At 43.1% G+C, this 21,873-nt stretch overlaps 1 protein-coding gene across 3 annotated transcripts in view; it reads right to left on the bottom strand.

The window, feature by feature from the left end:
* OXR1 (oxidation resistance 1) overlaps nt 1-21,873 on the bottom strand; it is an 825,596-nt gene that overhangs the window by 517,769 nt on the left and 285,954 nt on the right. For 2 of the 3 annotated variants that reach the window (XM_008255816.4, XM_008255818.4), the window contains exon 1: nt 11,786-11,923. The exons of the other annotated variant lie outside the window; for it this stretch is intronic. The gene's annotated coding sequence lies outside the window, so the exon portion shown is untranslated. Of the gene's footprint in view, nt 1-11,785; nt 11,924-21,873 lie in introns of those variants that run through there. 3 annotated transcript variants of the gene reach the window in all.

The following is a 21,873-nucleotide window of genomic DNA, read 5'->3' as shown; positions in this document are numbered from 1 at the left end:
TAAAATAAAGTGAGTCTTAATAGTATCATTAATACCCTTACTTCCTTTAAGCCATGAACAACTGTTATTTATGAATATTTCATTTATTTCTTCAAAAGACATAAAGAACAGACTACTGGGATAAAACTGTACCAGAAACATGATTACATTAGCATTCCTATCACTCATAGTTTCATTGTCTGTGTTTTCGGTTACCTGAGGTCAACCATGGTCTGAAAATATTAAACAGAAACTTCCAGAAATAAACAGAAACCATGTTCACAGTTTTATTATAATATATTCTTATATTCTATTTCATTACCAGTTACTGTTATTAATATTTCATGATGTCCAATTGCTAAACTTTATCATAGGCAGAGATATGTATGAAATAACACAGCACACACAAGGTCTGGCGCTATCCGTGGCTGCAGGCATCACTGGGGACTTGGAGGTATCCCCACAGATTAGGAGAGACTACTGTATAGTTCTTTTTATTTTCTGCCTTCTACTTTGGTGCACACTGCACTTAAAATACTCAATTTTTTTTAGTATTCTGTGTATTTTCTGCTGTAGAAGGAAATGTCTGTAAGAAACTGATACCTAGGAGACCAAAGGGAATGAAGCTGTGGTAGAATTCTGCATCCAAAATGACTGGCTCATATTTTCTAGCTACTTAACATCCAAACAAGAACATAAATGACTTTTCTTGCTGAATTACTAGAAAAAGAGGATCCACAAGATAATTTGTCTTTTATTATTTTTACCACTTGTCCTTCCAATCTTGTTATTCATGTTTGACACCATTATTGGGGTTGTAATACCCATTTGGTGAACAACAGACTCTAGAATTCTGCATGCTAAAAGCAAATACCTGACAAAGAATTGCATGCGTGGACTTAAATGGCAAGGCTGTAACTAGGATTTGGCCAGCTGAATACATAGCAACACACAGTCTCTCTTTCCAGTATACATGAAAAACTAGGATTCCCTTACCTCAGAATATAGTTTATAAAACACCCAATGCTATTTAGAGGAAATGGCAATGGAAAGAGAAAGATACCACATCCTCTGGCATCGCTTCTAAACTTTCTGGCTTAGGGAAACAGAAAATCTCCCATCTTTCACACGTATCCCAGACACCATCTTCAGACTTTTCTCTTCCTGCTGCCTCAGGGTAAGCACAGTTTGTAGGAAGCATTTATGTTTCAATTCCTTTCATTAAAAGAAAATAAAACTAAATTGAATTAGCTTGTATGGAAGTGGGAAACACTAGGTTCACACAATGAAACATTCAGAAATCACACTGGTTTCAGGTGACGTAGATCAACAGGCTGGAGTGTGCTTTTGCACTTGCTTTGGTTTTCCTTGGACTAGCTTCACTTTAGCTCAGGCTTCCTCCATTTAATAAGAAGATGGCCACCAGCGGCTCCAGACAGGAATCCTAACACCTTTGTAAGTCCCATAAGAAACACCATCTTTTCAGTGTGCTCTCAAAGTTGCAGGGAGCACTCTCATCATCTTTCCAACGCAGATCGCCTATCTACACCTGAACAAATCGCTGCAGTGAGAGGTGAGAGTTCTTTGGCTGGCTAGATCACAAGCCTACCACTAAGAGAACAGGGGCAAAGGAGACAGGTCAGTCCTACATTAATCACAGGACAGAAAAAAAGTGATAGGAGTGGGGAGCAGAGCAGTCCACAGAGGAATGTTGCATACACTGAGACACATAATTACGTGTGTTCTCACAAAAAGAATCTGCTGGAGATGAAAGCCTTTCATATTATGGCTCAACTTCGAAGAGTGTGTTGACGTCATGTTTGAAGATGCCAAACACACAGAAAAATAATTCTGTGTAACTGTCCTGTCATCTAATCTCTGTGTCCACAGGCCTTTTTAGAGCCCTTTACAACGCAGAATCAACAAGTATCCTCTTATATCTTCTGCCTCCTAGATAATAAGTAGCTAAGTACTAATTCTGAGCCCCTTGAGAACAGGCAGAGGCTGGCTGTTTCTGCACACAGTCTTGGCTTTGTGTGAAATGCTTCAGAAATTGCACATGTGGGAACACACAGACCCTTGGTTGCAGCATTAAAGGGGGAAGTATACTTGTTAATGACCAATGCCCCTAGAGTATCTGTAAATAAAGTTTGACTCTGCATGACAATAATATAATAAGCTGTTAACTAATTAATATTCACTAGTAGCTAACACTAAAAGGGAGTTAGGGCTGCTCAATTACTCTACAGATTAAAACTTTGCTATTTCAAAAACTACATACATGAAATGAAATGTACATCTGACATTCTTACTCAAATGATCAAAAAACCATAAGGATTTATAATTCAGTGGGCCATCAATACATCAGTGTCCAGTATGCCTGTGGCTTATATTTGCTAGTCAAATGGGAATTCCAAATTTTTCTATAAAATCAAAATTATCTGATTACCATCTGCAAAAAAGGTTTTTTTGCAAGTGAGTTTAGTTCAATTACAGCACTAGTACTCCCAGCCTTTTATAACAAAGTCCAAATGAAGACACAAATGATGGCAACTAAAGTAGCAAGCAAATATCTGAATTTTTAATGGCCTTTATTTTGTAAAGACTGAAGTTAATGATAGTAGCTTTTTGCAATGGAAACTTTACAAAGAAGTCCCCAATCCCAAATGACAAAGGCAAATGGTTTAGAATTCCCTCTATTCAGATCCTCAAAGAAATAAGTAATTCAATCTTAGCACTGAAACCAAAACCTTGCTAACTGAAGGAAAGGCATATTTGTCAAAATGTTTATGTGCAGTGTTACATGTATCATGCCCATTCCCTTTAAGTAAAGGACTTTTTCTAAGGTACTTTTGCTTAATGCTATCTTTTCTCTAAGGAAATATGGTTACCTCCATCCTAATGAAGGGCAGTTGATCAAGTCACTTCCTGCTTTAAAGACCAAAACCCTTAACCTCACCAGGAAGACTCCTGGTTTCACCCTCACCCTTGTCCCAGCCACTGTGGCCATCTTCATTTCTTCCTGTGGACTAACCTACTCCCCACCTCCACCCGACCCCGCCTAGGAGCCCCTCCTTTACCACTCAGGTCCTCTGCTGCATCAGCCCGTGCTGCCCCTTCCCAACATTATACCCAGCAGCCATCACCCTACACACACACAGGGTCCCCCTGGCTCTGCAACAGCTGCTTTGCTCCTTACTGTATCCTCAGCGTTCAGCCAAGGGCCTGGTACAGGGACTTCATGCATGGGGGGAGATGTTGGTCAAATAAGAAACACAAAGTTCCCTCCACCCCAAGACTGCTGCTTCTCAGTAAATATGTTTGTGCCAAAACACATGTGGATCTGGCAGACTTCACTGTGATCTGCATTCCTTCAACCCACCAGAAGTCCAAGTAAGAGCATTTTGGTAAGTTCAGGAAATTCCAAGATAATTGTGAGGTTTCACAGATCAGACTGGGGTCAATTATAGAGTTAAATAAAAGTAAACTTGATGCCAAAAATAGACAAAGCTTCCTACCAAGGAATCAAAAACTGAAGGAGCTATCTTGAGATATTTAGAAGGCTTACCATTAGAATGGATGTGTATTTAGCTGTAAAATGAAACCCCTGTGCAAGCAACCTCTTCACTCCTCTGAGGTACAAGCGGGTCCCTATTAGCTGACTACCAGCACTGGCATTTAAGTTGCTTTGGTGATTCACTCTGACATGACAGGCTTTATCATAAATAAAGGCAAGCATCTGAGAACCTGGAGGAGACAGCCTGTCAAGAATGGAGCCAACACTTAGAAAGCAGAGCCCAGCAACTGCAGTGGGAAAACAAGGAAGTAGTAATAATGGTTTAATCTCTGGATCAGGTCCTACCTGAAATCAGATAAGACTCCCTCCAGTGACAGTCATGAAGTCTCTTATTTTCCTCCAAGCCACTTGAGATCAGGTTTTCTGATTCCTGACAGTAACAGAATCTAACTTATTCAAGCATACACGATCTCTTTCAAGGGTTTAACTGACGTATAGTGATAACTGTAGAGAACAAGGACTAAGAAGGGTGCGCCAGGCATCTGTTAAGAATTTAAGGGAGGTCAGCACTGTGGTGTAGTGGATAAAGCCACCGCCTGCAGTGCCAGCATCCTGTGTGGGCTCGGGTTCAAGTCCTCCCTGCTCCACTCCAATCCAGCTCCCTGCTGATGCGCCTGGGAAAGCAGCAACAGATGGTCCAACTGTTTGTGCTCCTGCACCCACATGGGAGTCCCAGAAGAAGTTCCTAGGCTCCTGGCTTCGGATCAGCCCAGCCCCAACCACTACAGCCATTTGGGGAGTGAACCAGGAAATGGAAGATATCTCTCTCTTTCTCTCTCTCTCTGTAACTCTACCTTTCAAAATAAATAAATAAATCTTAAAAAAAAGGTTATTTAGAAAAAAAGAACTTTAAGGCCTTAGCTCACTCAATTATCACAGGAAACATCCTATAATTGGCAAATTTGATTCTCAAGAGGTGGCACACAGTAGAAAATCAAGCAATTTGCCCAAGTTTTCACAGTTAATAACTGGAGAATGGAGACTTCAATTCAAATTTGTCTGACGCTAAAGGGAATATTCTTTCAAAGTTGCCATCTGTTCTAATTTATAATTGTTAATTGTTCCATTATAGATTACAAATAGGACAACATACATTAATATGCTTTGTCGCTAACAAAGTATCTGTAACATACAATAAATGGATTTTTACATTTTTATTGAATCAGTAACTCACAATAACACTGAACTGATTTTAGACTATTAATAACAGAACTATCAACAAAAGCAAATCTTCAATTTCCTGAAAATCATATATTCTAGTAAGATGACACTATCCATGCATTTATTTTTAAGATATCTTTTACTTGTACCTAAAGCCCTAGTTATGCTCATCCTGACCAAGCAACAGTAAAATGGTCCTCATTTTGATCATGAAGATGAACATTTGAATTGAACTCCTATGCAAATGCAATTAGAGACCTATAATGTAATATGCATATATATTATACTATATATTATATAGTATATATTATATATAAAGCCATAGTTGTGCTTATATATAAGCATATATACACATATATAAGCATATATGTGTATGCTTATATATTATATATATATAACATATAATATAATAATATAATGCCTGTAGACCTATCATGTAACAACAGAAGAAATAGTTGGGCTGAATATTCAAATTCTATTTTTTAAATAAATAGAAAAAGTATAGACCTAATCAAGAAAACGTGTTCCCAGGGCTTGCATTGTGGTATGGCAGATTAAGCCACCTCTTGCAACACAGACATCCCATATGGAGAGCTGGTTTAACTTTCTATTGCTGGCTTCCCATCCAGCTTCCTGCTAATGTGCCTAGGCTCATTGGATTATGGATCAAGTGCTTGTGCACCTGCCACTCATATGGGAGACTTAGATGAATGGATTTCCAGGCTCTTAGCTTTGACTTGGCCCAGCCTTGGCTGTTGTGGATATTTGGGGATTGAACTAATGGATAATACACACACACACACACACACACACACACACTTTCTCTCTCTACCCCAACCCCATGTGCTGCCTTTCAAATAAATAAATTCTGTTTAAAAAGAGCAAATGTGTACACATAAGAAAGTAGGATGCATATTTTGAAAAATGCAGACCCCATCAAAATGATGCAGTGACTACTGAGCTCAAGCAAATCACCCCATAATCCTGAATCCCAAACCATTGTTTCTCAAAAGAGAACATCATCCTCCCTCACTTCCAAACTGTTTTCCAAACCTGTGATCAACCTATGAATCTTTTCCAACTTATTTTGCACACAAAAACTATCCTTTGAACTCTGAACCCTCTCTGGTCCCCTTGTTCTGGCAATTAACCATTAAAATCCCAGTCCCAGAAGGACACACACAGCAGCAACAGCAAGTGCTACTGAAAACTCCATGGACTCCTAGAACCAACACTACAGAGAAATACCACCACTTTACACGTGAGGACATTGAAGCCCCCTGACGTTAGAGAACTTGTCACAGGTCACTCCTGCTAGTAGGAGTGGCAGAACTGACTGCAAAGCTCTTGGTCCTCCCCAAACCCCGGTACCTTTTCTTTACTAATGGTAGTAGTATTCTAGCTCTCCTCAGTGAGTCTTTTCCAAACCCATTAAGTGATTGTTAAGCTTGGTCACAACACTGTTGTTGAAATAAAAAAATTGTTCAAATCAGGAATCATAATCCAGAAGGCTGGGATCTCTGTTTTGGTTCACGTGGTCCCAGGCCAAGATCAGGTAACATGCAAGTTCCTGTGTACATATACTACTGCCAGCCCCTGCACTCTACTTCCAATGACAAATGGAATGCATTTTTTACCTTCTTTAGGAGAACAGATACAACAGAAAAATCACAAAATTAGAAGGGACTTTATCAGCCATCTTAATCCAGGATTCAGATTCCAAATGACATCACATAATGAATATCCCAGAGATAGAAGAGATATACTATTTATAATGCAGGCTGAAAGCTTCAGGAAATATTCCAGGCTGTTTGTTTCTTAAGATGAATATACATGTATAAACAAAATAAGAGCTTCCACAGGCAAAGTTGCCTTTTTCATTCATTGCTATTGCTCATTCTTAGCAATGCCAAGCTAGAATGAAATTAAAACTGAAACTTTGTCTTTGCTAAGCATAAATTTCAAAAATCTTGCTCTGTGTATGTGCTGCTGCAGTCCTCATGGAATTTAGCAAATGCAACACAGTGATAAAATCCCCCCCCCCAACACACACACTATCTTCCTTTCAGCTGGAATAATAACCAACACATCAGAGTAGTAAATCTGAATACTGAGGTAAAAGGAGCTGCTTTATTGTTTCCTTTAAATATACTCTTAGATAGGTATACTCTGGTGGTACCTAAAACATAAACATATTCAGTCCTGTAGCGATTGTGGTAGGCTCATTAACACTTGAAATGAACTGCTCAGTCTCTGAAAGGATGTGTTCACAGACTCTCCTGCACACATTTGCACAGGACAGACTTGAAATCCCACTCTTCTCTACCCACTCTACAGTGCAGCTGTAGCCACTGTCTGCTACCATTAGGGCTATCAGAGGCATAAAGGGCACACAGCCATTCAATAAGTTATCTGCAGGGATGCAAATCATCTCTCCCAGCTCACACATCAAACAAAATCAACAACCATTCCCAAAGAAAGGAAAAGACAGACTTTCATCCTTTTCCCCTCAAATTTCTCCCTCCTTGTTAGTCTATACAGAAACCCATGCAATGAATTCCATTTAATGAGTTGTTCTGCCTTCTGCATTTCATCAATTGTCTTTATAGTCTTTTCAAGAATCAGGACATATCTCTGAAGCTGTTGAAAATTCAAGGAAAATAAATACCCATTTTACATTTCATTTTACATACAGAATTTTATAAACATATATAAAAATACTTGTATATTACTCCAAATTAATTTGGTTTTGCAAACTGGTTGCAATGCACAAGGCAGCTGGGCACTGCAAATCCAAGAGTCCCAGTGCCTGGAACAGAACCTCTTCCTGCTGAATTTACAAAACGCTTATTGAATTTACAAATCTGATTATCACTGGTACAAATCATACTCCCTGAGCTTTCCAAGAGACCGGTGATAGCTGCTCTCCATCAAAAGCAGTGCTGCTCACACTCAAGTCCTTTTTCCTTCCCTTCCTGCACATTTCCCTGGGGAAACAGGAAGCCTTCTCTAAGGCAAAGCTATGCAACTGAGCCTACAAAGGAAGGAAGCAATTCAGTAAACATCTAAGAGGGAAAAAATGGAAGTGGATTTTGTTTAAAACCCACTGCCTTCTTCCTTGAGACTCACCAATCTCCATTCTACCTGGAGGCAGGAAAGAACTGTTTGTGTCTGTACACAGAGGAGTAAGGGAGAGGTTGCTGGGGGCCCCAGAGACTTAGCAGGAATATGAGTCTCTTCTGCTGCAGAGGCCCTTAGGGACAGGAAGGGCCAAAGTGGAAGGAATGGTTATGAGACCAAGAAAGGAAGCAAGCGGCTCTCATGATCATCCTTTTGGAATGAACTCCGAAACAAAGTGACAAACAGAAAATAGGGGTGAGAGGGAGGGATAGGGAGAATGGGCAGGAACACTGACCAAAACCCCTTACTTTCTCTAAGCTTCAGTGTAACAAGACCAGGCTTTTACCTAGTAAATGCTGAGTTCCTGTATGCAGGCAATATTAGAGCAGTTCCCAGATCTTATTACAGTTATTAGAGTAGGCTATTGTTCTGCCTTTCTAGGCAATGTATTATGCTACAAGCTAGAAAGGTTTGTTGTTTCTCAATACATGTGCAACTGTAGATTTAATATGGAAACCAATACATGAAAACCTAAGTGGAATTCTTATCTTTCTGCATAAATGTCTACAAACACTAAGGTTTTATTTTGTAATGTTTCATGAGGCTTCTAATAAATGCTCATCAACATTTTTCTCTGATTCTGTTCCATTCCTCACCGAATGAAGAACTTCCTGGTTGTAATTTTAGTTAATTTTAAAAATTAACACTTTCTATTTAAAAATTCAATTGCCAAAAACATTCAGCAAACAATACTGCAGAACAGATTCATGTTTTCATCAAAACTGTTCATTGAATTCACATACATACAATGCATAGAACCAAATGTTAACAAATTCCCAATATATTTTAGTAGTTTGTAAAAGAATGAAAATAAGTATTGTAAAAAGGAAATCTTAAAATTTCCTTTAAAAAACGTGCTACTGAAATTGGGACCATTTTGCAAAGAAAGTCTCTTAATAACTCCTCTTAATTTCCAGTATGGAAATTCAATTGGATATTTAAAAGTATTTTAAAAGGGGTTACCTTCGATTCTAAGCAAGACTTGTTGAAAGCCAGGTTCTCAACATCAGCCCTACTGACATCCGGGGATAGAAAATTGCAAGTAGGACATCATTGCAAAAGCACCCCTAGCCCCACCCACAGGAAGCCAGTCTCACCCCCTTTCCAATGCTGTGACAATCAAGAACGTCTCCAGGCTTTGCCTGTATCCCCTGAGGAGCAAAACGTCCCCCCCACTTGACAACTGCTGTTCTGTCAATGAGATCCATTCCCTAGGTGAGAGAAAGCGATTTCTCTTCTTCCACTTTGACTGACATCTCTATCTCTCAACCTCCCTCATCAGGTCATTAAATCAACTTTTCTTGTAATGCCTTTACCTTAGGGTAGCAAAGATTCCCTGTTTCTGAGGCTTACCTGGGTTTAGGGAACAGTTCTCCAGGCACATTATTGTCAAGTTAAGCTTCTACTCAAGAATCAGAAACCAGTGCAAGGGCACAAACCTTTGCATTTCAAATACAGAAGGTAGGGAATGATGGATGCTCTCTTTTCACATCAAATTTAGCAGAATCGAAATGAAGCCTTCACCTCCATATACTCACAACATCTCCACGTGCCTAATTTCTGCCTTTATTTAACACACTAAGCAATCTGCCCACCCCCTCCTCCTCCCTGACCCTCAAATAAAACAACCCAAGCGAACACATCTGATTATGTTTTATTTGAACAGCCACCTGGCAAGAAGGGAACACACGGCTAAAATGATCTTTATTTCACGTCTACACGGGATATAACAAATTTATAAAATCCAGGCATGGAAGCAGATGAGAGCAAAATCCTTACTCAGATCTTACAGATGTTCTACAACAATGAACTTAAGCCAAAGGGTGTGTTTCAACGGTGTGCAGGGAACCTGGGCCAGCCACTGGTACATGGAATAAAAGGCTGTGTCCTGGCCACTAGACACTTGCTGTCTCTGCTGTGTCCCCAGACACCGGCGCTATCACCGTGCAAGACAAGCTTTGACACCGTTCCCCACACGTGGTTACAGATGTTTCACTTTATCTGGGTCGTCCCCTGCAAGTTGATGTCTTCGGCCTTTGCCGATGGCCTTGCAGCTCCTCCCATGCAGGAGACAGTCGGCACGGTTCTCCCTCTCTGTGTTGGGAGCCTTCCACAGATGGCTCGCGTTTTTCCAACATGGCCTTCATCCTCATCGCCCACACCTGGGAAAGCCTTTCTTAAAATGTGGCACCGATGAGAGAACACAGCTTGAATGGAGCCTGAGGAGCCCCCACCACCGTGACAACCCCTCCCCTCTTGCAGAAGCCTCTGGTTTCCCTTCGCCTGTGGCTGAGATCCTGCCTGGTCAACGTAAGCGTTTTTGCATTAAAAATAAAAATGCTTGCACTTATTTATTTTACCAACTCGGTCTTTCCCTTTCTCAGTTATTTACATGCGAAGGCCCCCTCCCGAGAATCAGCAAGTGCTGGTCACTGCCCCATCTGTCGGCCTCGCCGGCGGTCTGGAGCCACCTCGCTTCCTGAGTCACCCGCAAAGTCCCCGCGTCACCTGCAGGGGCAGCAGCGCGAGCCGCGGACCCCCGGAGACACCGCGGGGAAGGCCGGTGGATTCCCGAGCCCCTCTAAGCGGCGGGACTCCGAGGATTCCCTCCCGCAGAGGGCGTCGCTGGCGCGAGCAGCGGCGAAACACCGCGTCCTCGGAGGACGTAATGGGGAAAGCGGCGTCAGGTTTGGGGTGAGAGGAGACCTGGGGAGAGAGGTTGGCGAGAGGCATCATTGGACGAGCCAAAGAATGTGACTCTGGGGAAAGGAGGCAGAGACATGTAGGAGAGCACGTTTGCCTTAATCCCCTCCCGCGGCGCCCGTGGGCCTGTCACGCAGCCAGACCGCAGAGCGCCGCGACCCGGCCGGCCACGCGCACTTCTTCGCCCCTCAGCGAGTTGCGCGCGGCGGACTTCCCGCGCGTCCCGGCTCAGCCAGCGCCTCCGAGGAGACCCCGCGCATCTCCGTGGCCCAGAACGGACCCTCCGCCACCCCGATCCCGGCGGTGCATGCGTTCAGACCTCACACTGTCACACCCCAGGACCCCCGGCGGCACCCCAGTACACGGCGACCTTCCCGGCTGCCCGGTCTCCCAGCCTCCTCGGAGCCGGTCCCCGGCGAGCCGAGGTGTGTCCAGGACAGGTGGGCGGCGGAGGAGCCTGGACTGGCAGGGAGCCCCGGAGAGCCGCTACTCAATCACCACTCAGGGGCAGGGGCGGGCAGCCTTTGGTGCCACCAGTAGCCGCGCTCCGCGCTCACCTTCCGCCCCTGCACCCAAATCCCACAGCGATTTCCAGCCGGCCCTCCCAGGCCACTTTCAGCGGCTTCCCAACATGTGGCCTCGCGCGCTCCCTTCTAGAAACTGATTCAGAAGGGCTACCTCTCTCCATCATTCTCGCTCCCTGCCCTGGTGCGGAACCCCTAAAATCACCCGAGTCCGCGCGCCCGGCCAGAGCCCGCTGTCCCTCCCACCGGCGTCCTATGCGCTCTTCAAATCCGCTTTCCCCGCGCCCCACTTTCCATGCGTCTTCCCTCCGCTCGGTCCCCCACGCCGTCCAGCGCTCTCACCGCTTCCCTCCGACCCCCAGGACAGCCCACTTCCCTCCCCTCTGCGGCTGTGCCCGGCCAGGCTGGCGCGCCCCGAACCCCAGCCTCCCCATCCCGCATCTGCTGGGTCCCCTCTCCCTGGCTCCGCGGGAGCCTCTCCTCTCCCCACGTCGACCCTGTGGCCCCCGCCCGAGCCAGTTGTCCCCTCCTGCGCCGCCCGTCGCCCCTGCGCGAGCACCCCAGTGGCCACCCGCTTTCCGGCTGGGCACGGAGGACACACGCCCGCCGCGCCCCCGGCTCCGAGCCCTGGCCCCACCGCCCAGCAGCCTCACAAACTTACTTGCGGGTCGCCAGGAGGGGGCTGCGGTGAGCGGCGGCTGGGCCCGCGGCGGCGAGTGCGCCCCTCTCGGCGGGGCCGGGCGGCGCGGCGCTGGCACTGCGCTCCGGCGGCCGCGCGCTGACTGGGCTCAGCCTGACGCAGCCGGGCTCTGCCCCCGCCGCCGCCGCCGCCGCCACCGCCGCCGCCGCCGGGGCCGCCGAGCGCTTCCAGACATGCTCAGTTTCCGGACCTGCCCGCGTGGAAGCTACCAAGCGCGAGCGGCGGCGGGGGAGACGCAGGAGCCCCGAGCTGGAGGCTACCACGCCGGTGGCCGGGGGGGAGGGGGGGTGGAGAACGGGTGGACGCGCCGTGCCGCTAAAAATAGCTCCTGCGGAAGCCGCTGGGCTTGACGCGCGGCCCCGGTCAGCTGGCGTCCCTGCCTCCAGGCCTCGGGCTCCGGCGGCGCTGGCTCGCGCGTCCCTCGCTCCCTGCGGCTGCTCCAGAATCTCGCCCCGGGGAAATGGCGCCCTCGTTTGCAAGCACTTGCCCGTTTATTTCCCCAGAGCTATGCCCGGGGCTGATCGGATTTCGGGCTGCTGCCTGCCGGGGAGCCTTGATTTGGGGTTTTCGCCAAAGGAAGCTGAGGAAAGTTGGGTTATAACATGAAAAGGAAAAAAAAAAAAAGCTTTTCGCTCCAGACTTGAGGAAAAATAAAGTTTTTTAGATACTTGGTTTTGTTGGAAGGAAAAGGGAGGCAGGGCGACGTCTGGCAGCCTGGAGAGGGCGCCAAGGGCCAGCGTGGATCGCGCTGAGGCGGGCGTCTGCACCGAGCTTCGCAAATAAATCATTCTCAGGGCGTTCGGAACTCCGCATTCCGCAGGCTCTTCATATCCCTGACACCCGTCTTGACCTTGAAGATTCTGTTCCTGTTACCTGAACTATAACTTTTCGCACCTCCTGCCTACACGCCTTCCCTCTCCAACCCAGCTTTAAATTGTACCCCTATCCTGCCCCAGAGAAAGGTCCGCAGATTCCCAGACCGGAAGTGGAACTTGGCTGTTCCCTAACCTTGAAGTACCAGGGACTAGGTCCTGTTGCCTTAGGGGCTGGATGTGCTCCCACCTCCCACTCCCTACTCTGTTCTGAGCATCCCACAAACATCTTCAGCCTAAGGGCCTCTCAGACTGCCAGACTTGTAAGTCAGCTGTTTCCTACCATTAATTTTCACCGCATTCTGCCTTAATTCCGCATCACTTACAATTGTCATTCTCTCCTGTAAAGTGAGAGGTACCGAGGTTTGCTGAGTCAAATTACAGCCTTATTTTTTTTTTTTTTTTTTTTTTGACAGGCAGAGTGGACAGTGAGAGAGAGAGAGAGACAGAGAGAAAGGTCTTCCTTTGCCGCTGGTTCACCCTCCAATGGCCGCCGCTGCAGCCGGCGCACCGCGCTGATCCTGGCAGGAGCCAGGAGCCAGGTGCTTTTCCTGGTCTCCCATGGGGTGCAGGGCCCAAGCACCTGGGCCATCCTCCACTGCACTCCCTGGCCATAGCAGAGAGCTGGCCTGGAAGAGGGGCAACCGGGACAGAATCCGGTGCCCCGACCGGGACTAGAACCCGGTGTGCCGGCGCCGCAAGGTGGAGGATTAGCCTATTGAGCCACGGCGCCGGCAAATTACAGCCTTATTTCTTTGACGTCTTACAATAACCCAATTAGAGAATCATTATCATTCTTTTCTGAGAAATGGGGAGTTTGAAGTTCAGAATTGCTCACCTCTCGTCTGGAATAAATATTGTTTCTAACTCAGGGTATCCAGAATAGAAACTTCCATAGTTTATGCGTAAGCTAACCCTCTGAGTAGTAGCTTTACCTGACTGAGGGAAGGGCTCAAGAAGTTTAGCAAGTGTTCTCAGTGGAGCAGCAATGGTCAAGAAAAGCTGGTGACGGATGTTGTTCTCTGCTATTTCCCCATTACTTTGAGTATTCAAAGCTTAGATTTTTATGTGTTGAGAGTGTCTGGATTTCAGCTTCATTCATTCAGAAAGAAATGATTGAAAATCCTCTCAGTGCAATCCATTGACTAAGAATGCATTTTTAAAATATTTCATTGTTCAAACTGATGAAGCTACTTTCTTTTTGCAATTTGTTATGAATAGTGAAGTTTTGCTAGTCTTACTAGAGTAACGTAGGTGTGCTTTCCCCCCCAAAGTGGAATGGTATGTATCTATCTGATTCAAGATACTCTTCCTCCTGTATTACCCCCTTCTATCCCGGTTTACAATTTAATGCCCTGTCCATCAACAGATACACAATTGATATTTGATATTTTTGAACGGGGGCTGCAGATGTTATGTATGAGCCACTTTGTTATGCAAAGATCAGTTTCAACATTTCCACATTTGATAAATTGTGAAGATAAAAATAGAATTTCCTAGGGTATCAACACAACTCCCCTATTCCTTTCTGTCAGTAATGAAAGAGGATGATGTGTGCATCCTACCTGTTTCCCTTCTTCCTTTTCAGTAATCATATTAAGGTAATGTGATGCTTTGAACATCTTCATACTAGAGCATGCATATTATACATAATTGTGTAGTAGAGCAGATTTTGATCTCAGAGAGATTTTGGTTTCCTAATAAATGTGTAGGTCAAGGCGTATTGTAATGGGTTGATGAAACTCATCTCTAACTATCTTGGGCAAACAAGGAAAATACATGAATTGTCCGCAGAATGAAAAAAATAGGCATAGGCTCATCTCAGACTTAGCAGCATCAGGAAAAACATGATATTCTCTCTCTCTCTCTCTCTCTCTCTCTCCCTCTCTCCCTCTCTCCCTCTCTCCCTCTCTCTATCTCTCTTGCTTTCTGTGTAGCTTCATTCACTTCATTCACAGTCAGATTTTGTCCATAGTGCAGTTCCATCCTTACACAGATGACAAAGTTTGCAGTCTTGATTTCTTTTGACAAAGAAATCAAGCTTCTTGCTCCAGTGAGCAGATCAGTGTTTGACGGACTCAGATTGGCAGTCCTAGCTCACAGGAAAAGCCTTGTGCATCCTTCTAGAGGAAGAAAGATTTTCAAAAGGAGGGGAAGTATCCAGTTAGCAGAAGAAGGGATATGGGATTCTGGCCAGATAGAAATAATAGATATCCATTGCATCCATGGAGTGTCTTTTTTCCTTCTAGACAAAAAAGGAGAGCAAAGCTGGTGAGATATCTGTTGGTTTGAGCTATTCAGAAAGGAGCCAAAGAATAATGATGCTTTGAAAAGATTTTCCCCTCTCTTTTAAGATGTAGATACTTTGATTTTCCTAAGGGTACCAGTCTCCTCTTTGTTGCATTTTTATCTTTATTTCTGGGCCTCTGTTACTTCCAAGCAGGTGGCATTCATTAATCTAATGAGCCATCAAGCCAGGTGAGGCCTCTGTCCACACTCACAGTCTACAGGAAAAAAGATATTTTCCATTATCAAAACCCATTATTTTATGGGTTAATACACTTAGATCATTATGTAAGTCATTAGATAATAAAAGTAGGATTTTCCCATTTTGCCTCCAAAGCAGAACAGATGGTCCTTATAACTATTGTGTTATTTCTTCCATAAGAATTACTAATAGAGTATTTATATAGCTATTTCTCTTTATTCTTGATTCGCATGTAATTCACTTGCTGCTTCCTTTAATATTTATTGATGAATAAATGCAATCTATGAATCACTTCATTTAAACTACATTTGTAGTTATGTCAAAATTATCACATCCAGAATCTTTTCCTTAAACTTCCTTCCCACTGACTTATTTTTTTTTTGAAGATTTATTTTATGTATTTGAAAGACAGAATTACAGAGAGAGGTAGAGACAAAGAGAGAGGTCTCCCATCTGCTGGTTCACGCCCTAGATGGCCCCAGTGACCGAAGCTGCACCTATCCAAAGCCAGGAGCCAGGAGCTAGGAGCTTCCTCCAGGTCTCCAACATGGGTGCAGGGCCCCAAGGACTTGGGCCATATTCTACTGCTATCCCAGGCCACAGCAGAGAGCTGGATCAGAAGAGGAGCAGCCGGGACTAGAACCGGCGCCCATATGGGATTCCAGCGCTTCAGGCCAGGGCTTTAACCCACTGCGACACAGCGCCAGCCCCCTCCCCACTGGCTTATTTGCACATCATTTTCTAGGAACTTCTCCCTTGCTCCTGCCACACATTCTTAACCCACACCTCAGATTATTCCTTTCTTTTTTGTGGTTTCTTTTATCTCACTTCTGTAGCTCTTTGTCCCCCTCTCACATCCCTCTCTATTTTCTTTTTAACTCTAGGTCTTGGATTTGTTTATTTGCAAGTCAGACTTACAGAGAGAGAGAGGAACACACACACACACACACACACACACACACACACATCTTCCATCCACTGTTTCACTCCTCAAGTGGCTGAAGCCAGGAGCCAGGAGTTTCTTCCAAGTCTCCCACATGCGTGCATGGGCCCAACCACTTGGGCCATCCTCTGCTGCTTTCCAAGGCACATTAGCAGGGAGCTGGATTGGAAGTGGAGCAGCCAGGACTTGAACCAGCATGCCTATGGGATGGCAGCACTGCACAAGGTAGCTTAACCCACTACACCACAGTACTAGTCCCTTGTGTTAGTTTTCTACACCACTCTTCCTCCCTCATTGAATAGCAAGTAAACAGAGGATTGAGACTAAGGCAAGTTTGTATTTGTGTGTATTTTATCTTCTTCAGCACTCTATAGATGCTTACAGTGAGCATTATTGGATTAGAAGAGGAAGGTGAATGATTAGTCTAATACAAGAAGGCTCATGCATGAGTACTATGTCACTTGGCTTCAAGGAGTAGAGGAAAGATGGAGAGGTCTGATCCTGGAGGTAGCAGAGCATGCAAATACAGACTTTGCCTATTTCACCATTGTGTCTCTGTAGTCCCCTCCTCCCTCCCTTGGTGTATCCTACCAAACTCCCAACTTTAATTCCTTCACTGTGATATGTGCTGTATGCCAAACATCTCTGATAAATGGCACTGACCGCTGAGCCTATTCTTCTGTTAGGCAATTGGGCACTGGGCTGCCTCTCTATTGCACTTCCTTCTTCAACAGCAAATCTGCTTTTATAAAACATAACTAAGTTAGAAAGAGAAAAGGAAATACAACACAGCTTCAGTCAAGAGCTACTCAAAGTTTATCTTCTTGATAGATCATATTTCACTCTAGGAAAACAAGTAAATATGGAGAATTAAGTGGGAGTGATTCAAAGTTACTAACGCCCAAGTTATTATTTCTTTCATGACTATAGATAAATGTCATAACAGATCAACTCATAATATGGACTGAAGGTATAAATGTTCATTTTCCTCCCTCTGCTTGCACTGCTCTAGGTAATAGTCATGGGACATTAAGTATGCTCACAGTATTTGTGAATCAAAGATGCTTCTTGACTAAAAGACTTAGCTCTGATGGTCCTTTCCTCAGGGAAGCAGAACGTGAATAATTTCATACTTCAAATATCAGACTGCTCTTTTCTTACCTCTAAATCTAACAGAAACATGACTTAGTTATTGGACAAGCAGCTAGGTCTTGAGAAAATTGAAACTCTTCCCTCTTTGAGTCCAATATCACACTAAGAAATATTTTTAATATGCAATCTCAGATTCTCAGGTGGTATCAAGAAATCCATAATCATTAATTTATTTCCATAATGCTTTTAAATGTATTATAATCTGTATAAATTTGTAATCATAATAGCCAACATTTATTGGTACCTCTGTGTCTCCCTCTGTGGTAGGCACTCATTTTGAGTGCTCCTAATTTAGTCTTCACAGCAATTGGATAAAGTAATATGTTACTTAACATATTTTATAGTTGTCCATATAAAAATACAACCTAAAGAGTCTTAGATGAAAGGGATATTTTTCTGGTACAATGGAAGTGCACAATATAACCTCCAAAATGTGCAGGGGGCTTCTCTAAGACTTGGGAAGTAGAAAAGGTGCCACAACTCTACTTCACATCAGAATCATTCTGTTAGCTGTATTGTCCCATTTGCAGGTAGGCTTCCTCAACAACCTGCATAGTCTGAGCAGTCGTGCATTAATTAATGACTGAATCTATCCCATTTGTTTTGGTTTTAAAGTTCCCAGAGAACATAGTGACTTGTTTCCAAAGAACAGGGTATGAAAAGCAAAGAGTAGCAACTTAACCGTGGAGAATGGCAGACTCCAACTTCACCAAGTGATGCAGGTTCATACCATCATTGATGTCACATGGGTATCCCTTACTTCCTGTTGTGATATGATGACAAGGCCATGTCATTTATGTGGAATTCTTTCCAAAAGCCTACAATTCCAGTCCAATCTTGAGAAAAATATCTGCAAACCCAAACTGAAGAACATTCTACGAAATACTGGGCTGGTACTTTTCAGAACTGACAGTTATAGAAGATAAGTAAAGACCAAGAAATTTGTATAGCTCAAAAGAGACAAAAGAGCCCTAACAACAACCCAATGTGGTACCCTAGATTGGAGCCTGTAGCAGAAAGAGGATACTAAAAAACAAACAAACAAAAAACTGAACACTGAAATCTGAAGTTTAATGAATAAAAATCTTAGTAATGATAATTATAAGAATGTAAGATGTTAACTATAGAGTAAACTGAATAAAGGATACACAGGCACTCTCTGTATTATCTTGAAAGATTTTCCATAAATAAAAGATTTTTCCAAAGTTTCAAAAAATATGCTTTAAAATGTAGAGGAAAAATCCCAGGGAATAAAATCCTGAACCAACCTGTATAGATTAGGTGCCCATTAAACATCAATTAATGATGAGCAGCAGGCAGTGTCATCTGTCAGAAACATGGTCCTTTCACACTTGTTATTGCAGCCATTCCAAGAGAATGCAAGCAGTAGGAAAGGAAGGAAGAAGAGACTTGTGAGCCAGAAAAGATTCAAGTTGCTGAGTATCAAAAATTAAAATGCCAAGGATCAACAGATGGCTATACTTTATTCTAAAATAGACTGCATTTTAAAATTAATAAAATTAAAATACATTGTTTCTTTGTGACTTGTCAACATGTTTTAGGTTGGATGAAATATAGATTGTTTATGAAGATAGTTAATGATGAATCCCAGGATTTCAACTCAGATTCTTAACTGTCACATGGAGACCAAATGACATAATACATGTTTTGACTATTACTCTTTCAGGTTTCCTTCAATATTGACCACACTGCCTTATAGAACCAGTACTAATAAGATCAACCCAAACTACAATTCAAAAAAACCGTGACATATTTGACCTAACAATTTATTACTCCAATGAAGTCATCAAGACATAGGTAGAGATGCCAAATCAGATGGCATTCTGCAAATTTAGGGTAGTCAAAGACTGAATTCAGGCTATCTTACATGTACTATACAAAGTAAATTGTAAAAGTCTTTTTTAGAGATTCTATTTTGATTTTTCAGATGAAGTTTGATATAAAGAAGCAAGACAGATATAAAATACATAGCTTTTCTTAACCGTGTACCTCATTAGTTTAATAACATCTCACAAAACCTGGAAACGTTTATGTGAAATTTATGTTTCACACATTCAAGAGATGATAAAAATACTCTCAGAAAAATAACACAATATTGCAGACTCATCCATTTCATTTTTTCATCATAATAATTTATTTTACACCTGTCATTAGCAAAGAATTGTAGTGATCTTTTTAATTTTTATTTTTAAAAAGAGTTTATTCCTGCTTTCATTGAGCTTGTAAGTAGAGCATGAAAGAAGGCTTTTTTATTAATTATAACACATATTATACATTAACAATACACATATTGTTAATTATAATTTTGTATTGATTATACTATAATTTTATAGTCTAATTACAAGTGAGGCAGGAATTTAAAAACTGTTGAGGTTTTGGCAGCATATAGCCAGGAAATTTAATCTAGTCCAGATGGACAAAAGTAGTCTAAGGAATTGGTGCTTAAACTGAGTCTAAAAAACAAGCACAGCCTTTATTGATCACTTACTGTGTGCTTAGCACTACATTAGGTCTTTTCCCAACCTGACAGATATTTCTCCATATGGCCAGCTCATCATGTGTTCAGACATCTTACCAGAGGTTTTATGGTAGGCAGAAGTAGAAGGCTGAAAATCCACCTTTTCCAAACTTCCTTATAGCTAGAGTACTAAGTACAATTTAAGTTTCACCAATCAGAAGCACCAATGTAAGATTTTATATATACACGTATATGTATACATATATATGCATGTATATTTGATACATAAAATTTTACATATTTATGGGGTAGCACCTGATGTTTCCATGCATGTGCACATTGTTGTGTAATGTCCCATCAAGGCAAACAGATCTCCTCAAGCATTTATCATTTTTACGGTGATATATTTGAACAAAGTGTATGTGGGGGGCCCTTGAACACGAGACTTACTAACACAGCAGTTTGTAGGTGTACAACTTCATGATGTTCCGCTCCCCAGAGCACAGGTTACATGGTGTTCTGACAACACCCAGCCACAGCCGCAGTGGTGTGACTCTTGAGCTGGCAGTGGCACCAAGCCTGAATGAAACCTAACATCCTCATTGCAGAGATGTGTTCCCCTGATGGGCCATTTGTGTGAGGTTTTTCTAAGTTCTTCCTAGAGGCCCAGTGTCTAGCCTGTTCTCACAATTCTTCCTAACGATTTTTGTAAGCATTAATTCTATTTATAATTTCCTCTCCATAAAATAATGAGTGGCTTATTCTATCTGATATGGCTTATAGGTTATTTGGGGCCAGAAATGGCTGCAGGCCATAAAGGGAAGGAATTTTATCTGATTGGGCCCATGAGAATGAGATACTAGAAGCCCACAATAGTCACTTGTGAAGTTATCTACATTCTAACTTGGAATTACTTAAATAGTGACCTGTCAGTAACTGAAATGAAGTACCTGTTGGAAGTCTAACATCAGTGTTCCAGATAGCTGTTGCCATGACATCATGATAGGGATGGGAAATGTAAGAATGGTAGTATGCTGTGTATAACTGTATCATAGCTAGAAATTCTCAGCCTATGACTTGGTCCCAGAGAAGCAGAATTTCTACCATTCTTCTAATAAAAACACTTGTATCTCACACCTAGCTGCTGGATTTACATAATGAAGCATCTTGTGTAGAGTCTAATTATATGAATCAGAATTACAACTTCATGTGAATGTATAGCCTGAAAATGAAGGGACTGATTAGGAAGTGTGTAATCACAAGGGTAGAAATGATGGCATATATGACGACATTCAGGAGAATCTGGGCTACTCCATATTTCCTGAGCCCCCAAGTCCCCTGAATCTTGCCTGCCTGCAGCAATATCTTTTTTTTTTTTTCTTTTGGCCTTACTTCTTGTTACCACTTTCATCTTTTACTTCATGTGAGGTAGTTGCCTACAAAGATTATAAGTATTCTCCTTTGATTCAATCCTACCAACTTACTGGATCTCTAAACCTACAGCGCAGGGGCTGGCATTGTGGCACAATAGGCTGAGCCTTGCCTGAGGCACATGCACCCCAGTATGGGTACCAGTTCTAGTCCTGGATGCTCCTTTTCTGATCCAGCTCTCTGCTTATGACCTGAGAAAGCCATAGAAGATGTCCCAATTGCTTGGGTCCCTGCACCCACGTGGGAGACCCAGAAGAAGCTCCTGGCACCTGGCTCCTGACTTCGGATCAGATCAACTCTGATCATTGTACCATTTGGGGAATGAACCAGCAGATGGAAGACTTTTCCCTTTGTTTCTCACTCTCTCTGTCTATAACTCTACCTCTTAAATAAATAAATAAGTAAAACCTACAGTGTGAGTGAAATTTCAGCCTGCTGTGGAGGTGGGGGAGCTAATGTGAGTGCTGTTAGGTAGCAGCTGATGGTTCCAGTTGTTAGGTCTCTGATGCCCACATGGGATACCTGGTTTGAGTTCCAGGTTTCTGACTTCAGCCTGACCCAACCTTAGTAACTGAGGGCAGGCATTTGGGAGTGAAATAGCCAACAGGAGTTCACTCTGTCTCTTGGCCTCTTAAATCATAAAATTAATAAAAACTAATCACTGCAATGACTTTCCTCTACCCA

The sequence above is a fragment of the Oryctolagus cuniculus genome, chromosome 6 (assembly GCF_964237555.1).
Source record: "Oryctolagus cuniculus chromosome 6, mOryCun1.1, whole genome shotgun sequence".
NCBI lineage: Eukaryota > Metazoa > Chordata > Mammalia > Lagomorpha > Leporidae > Oryctolagus > Oryctolagus cuniculus.
This window is presented reverse-complemented; position numbering and strand designations above follow the sequence as displayed.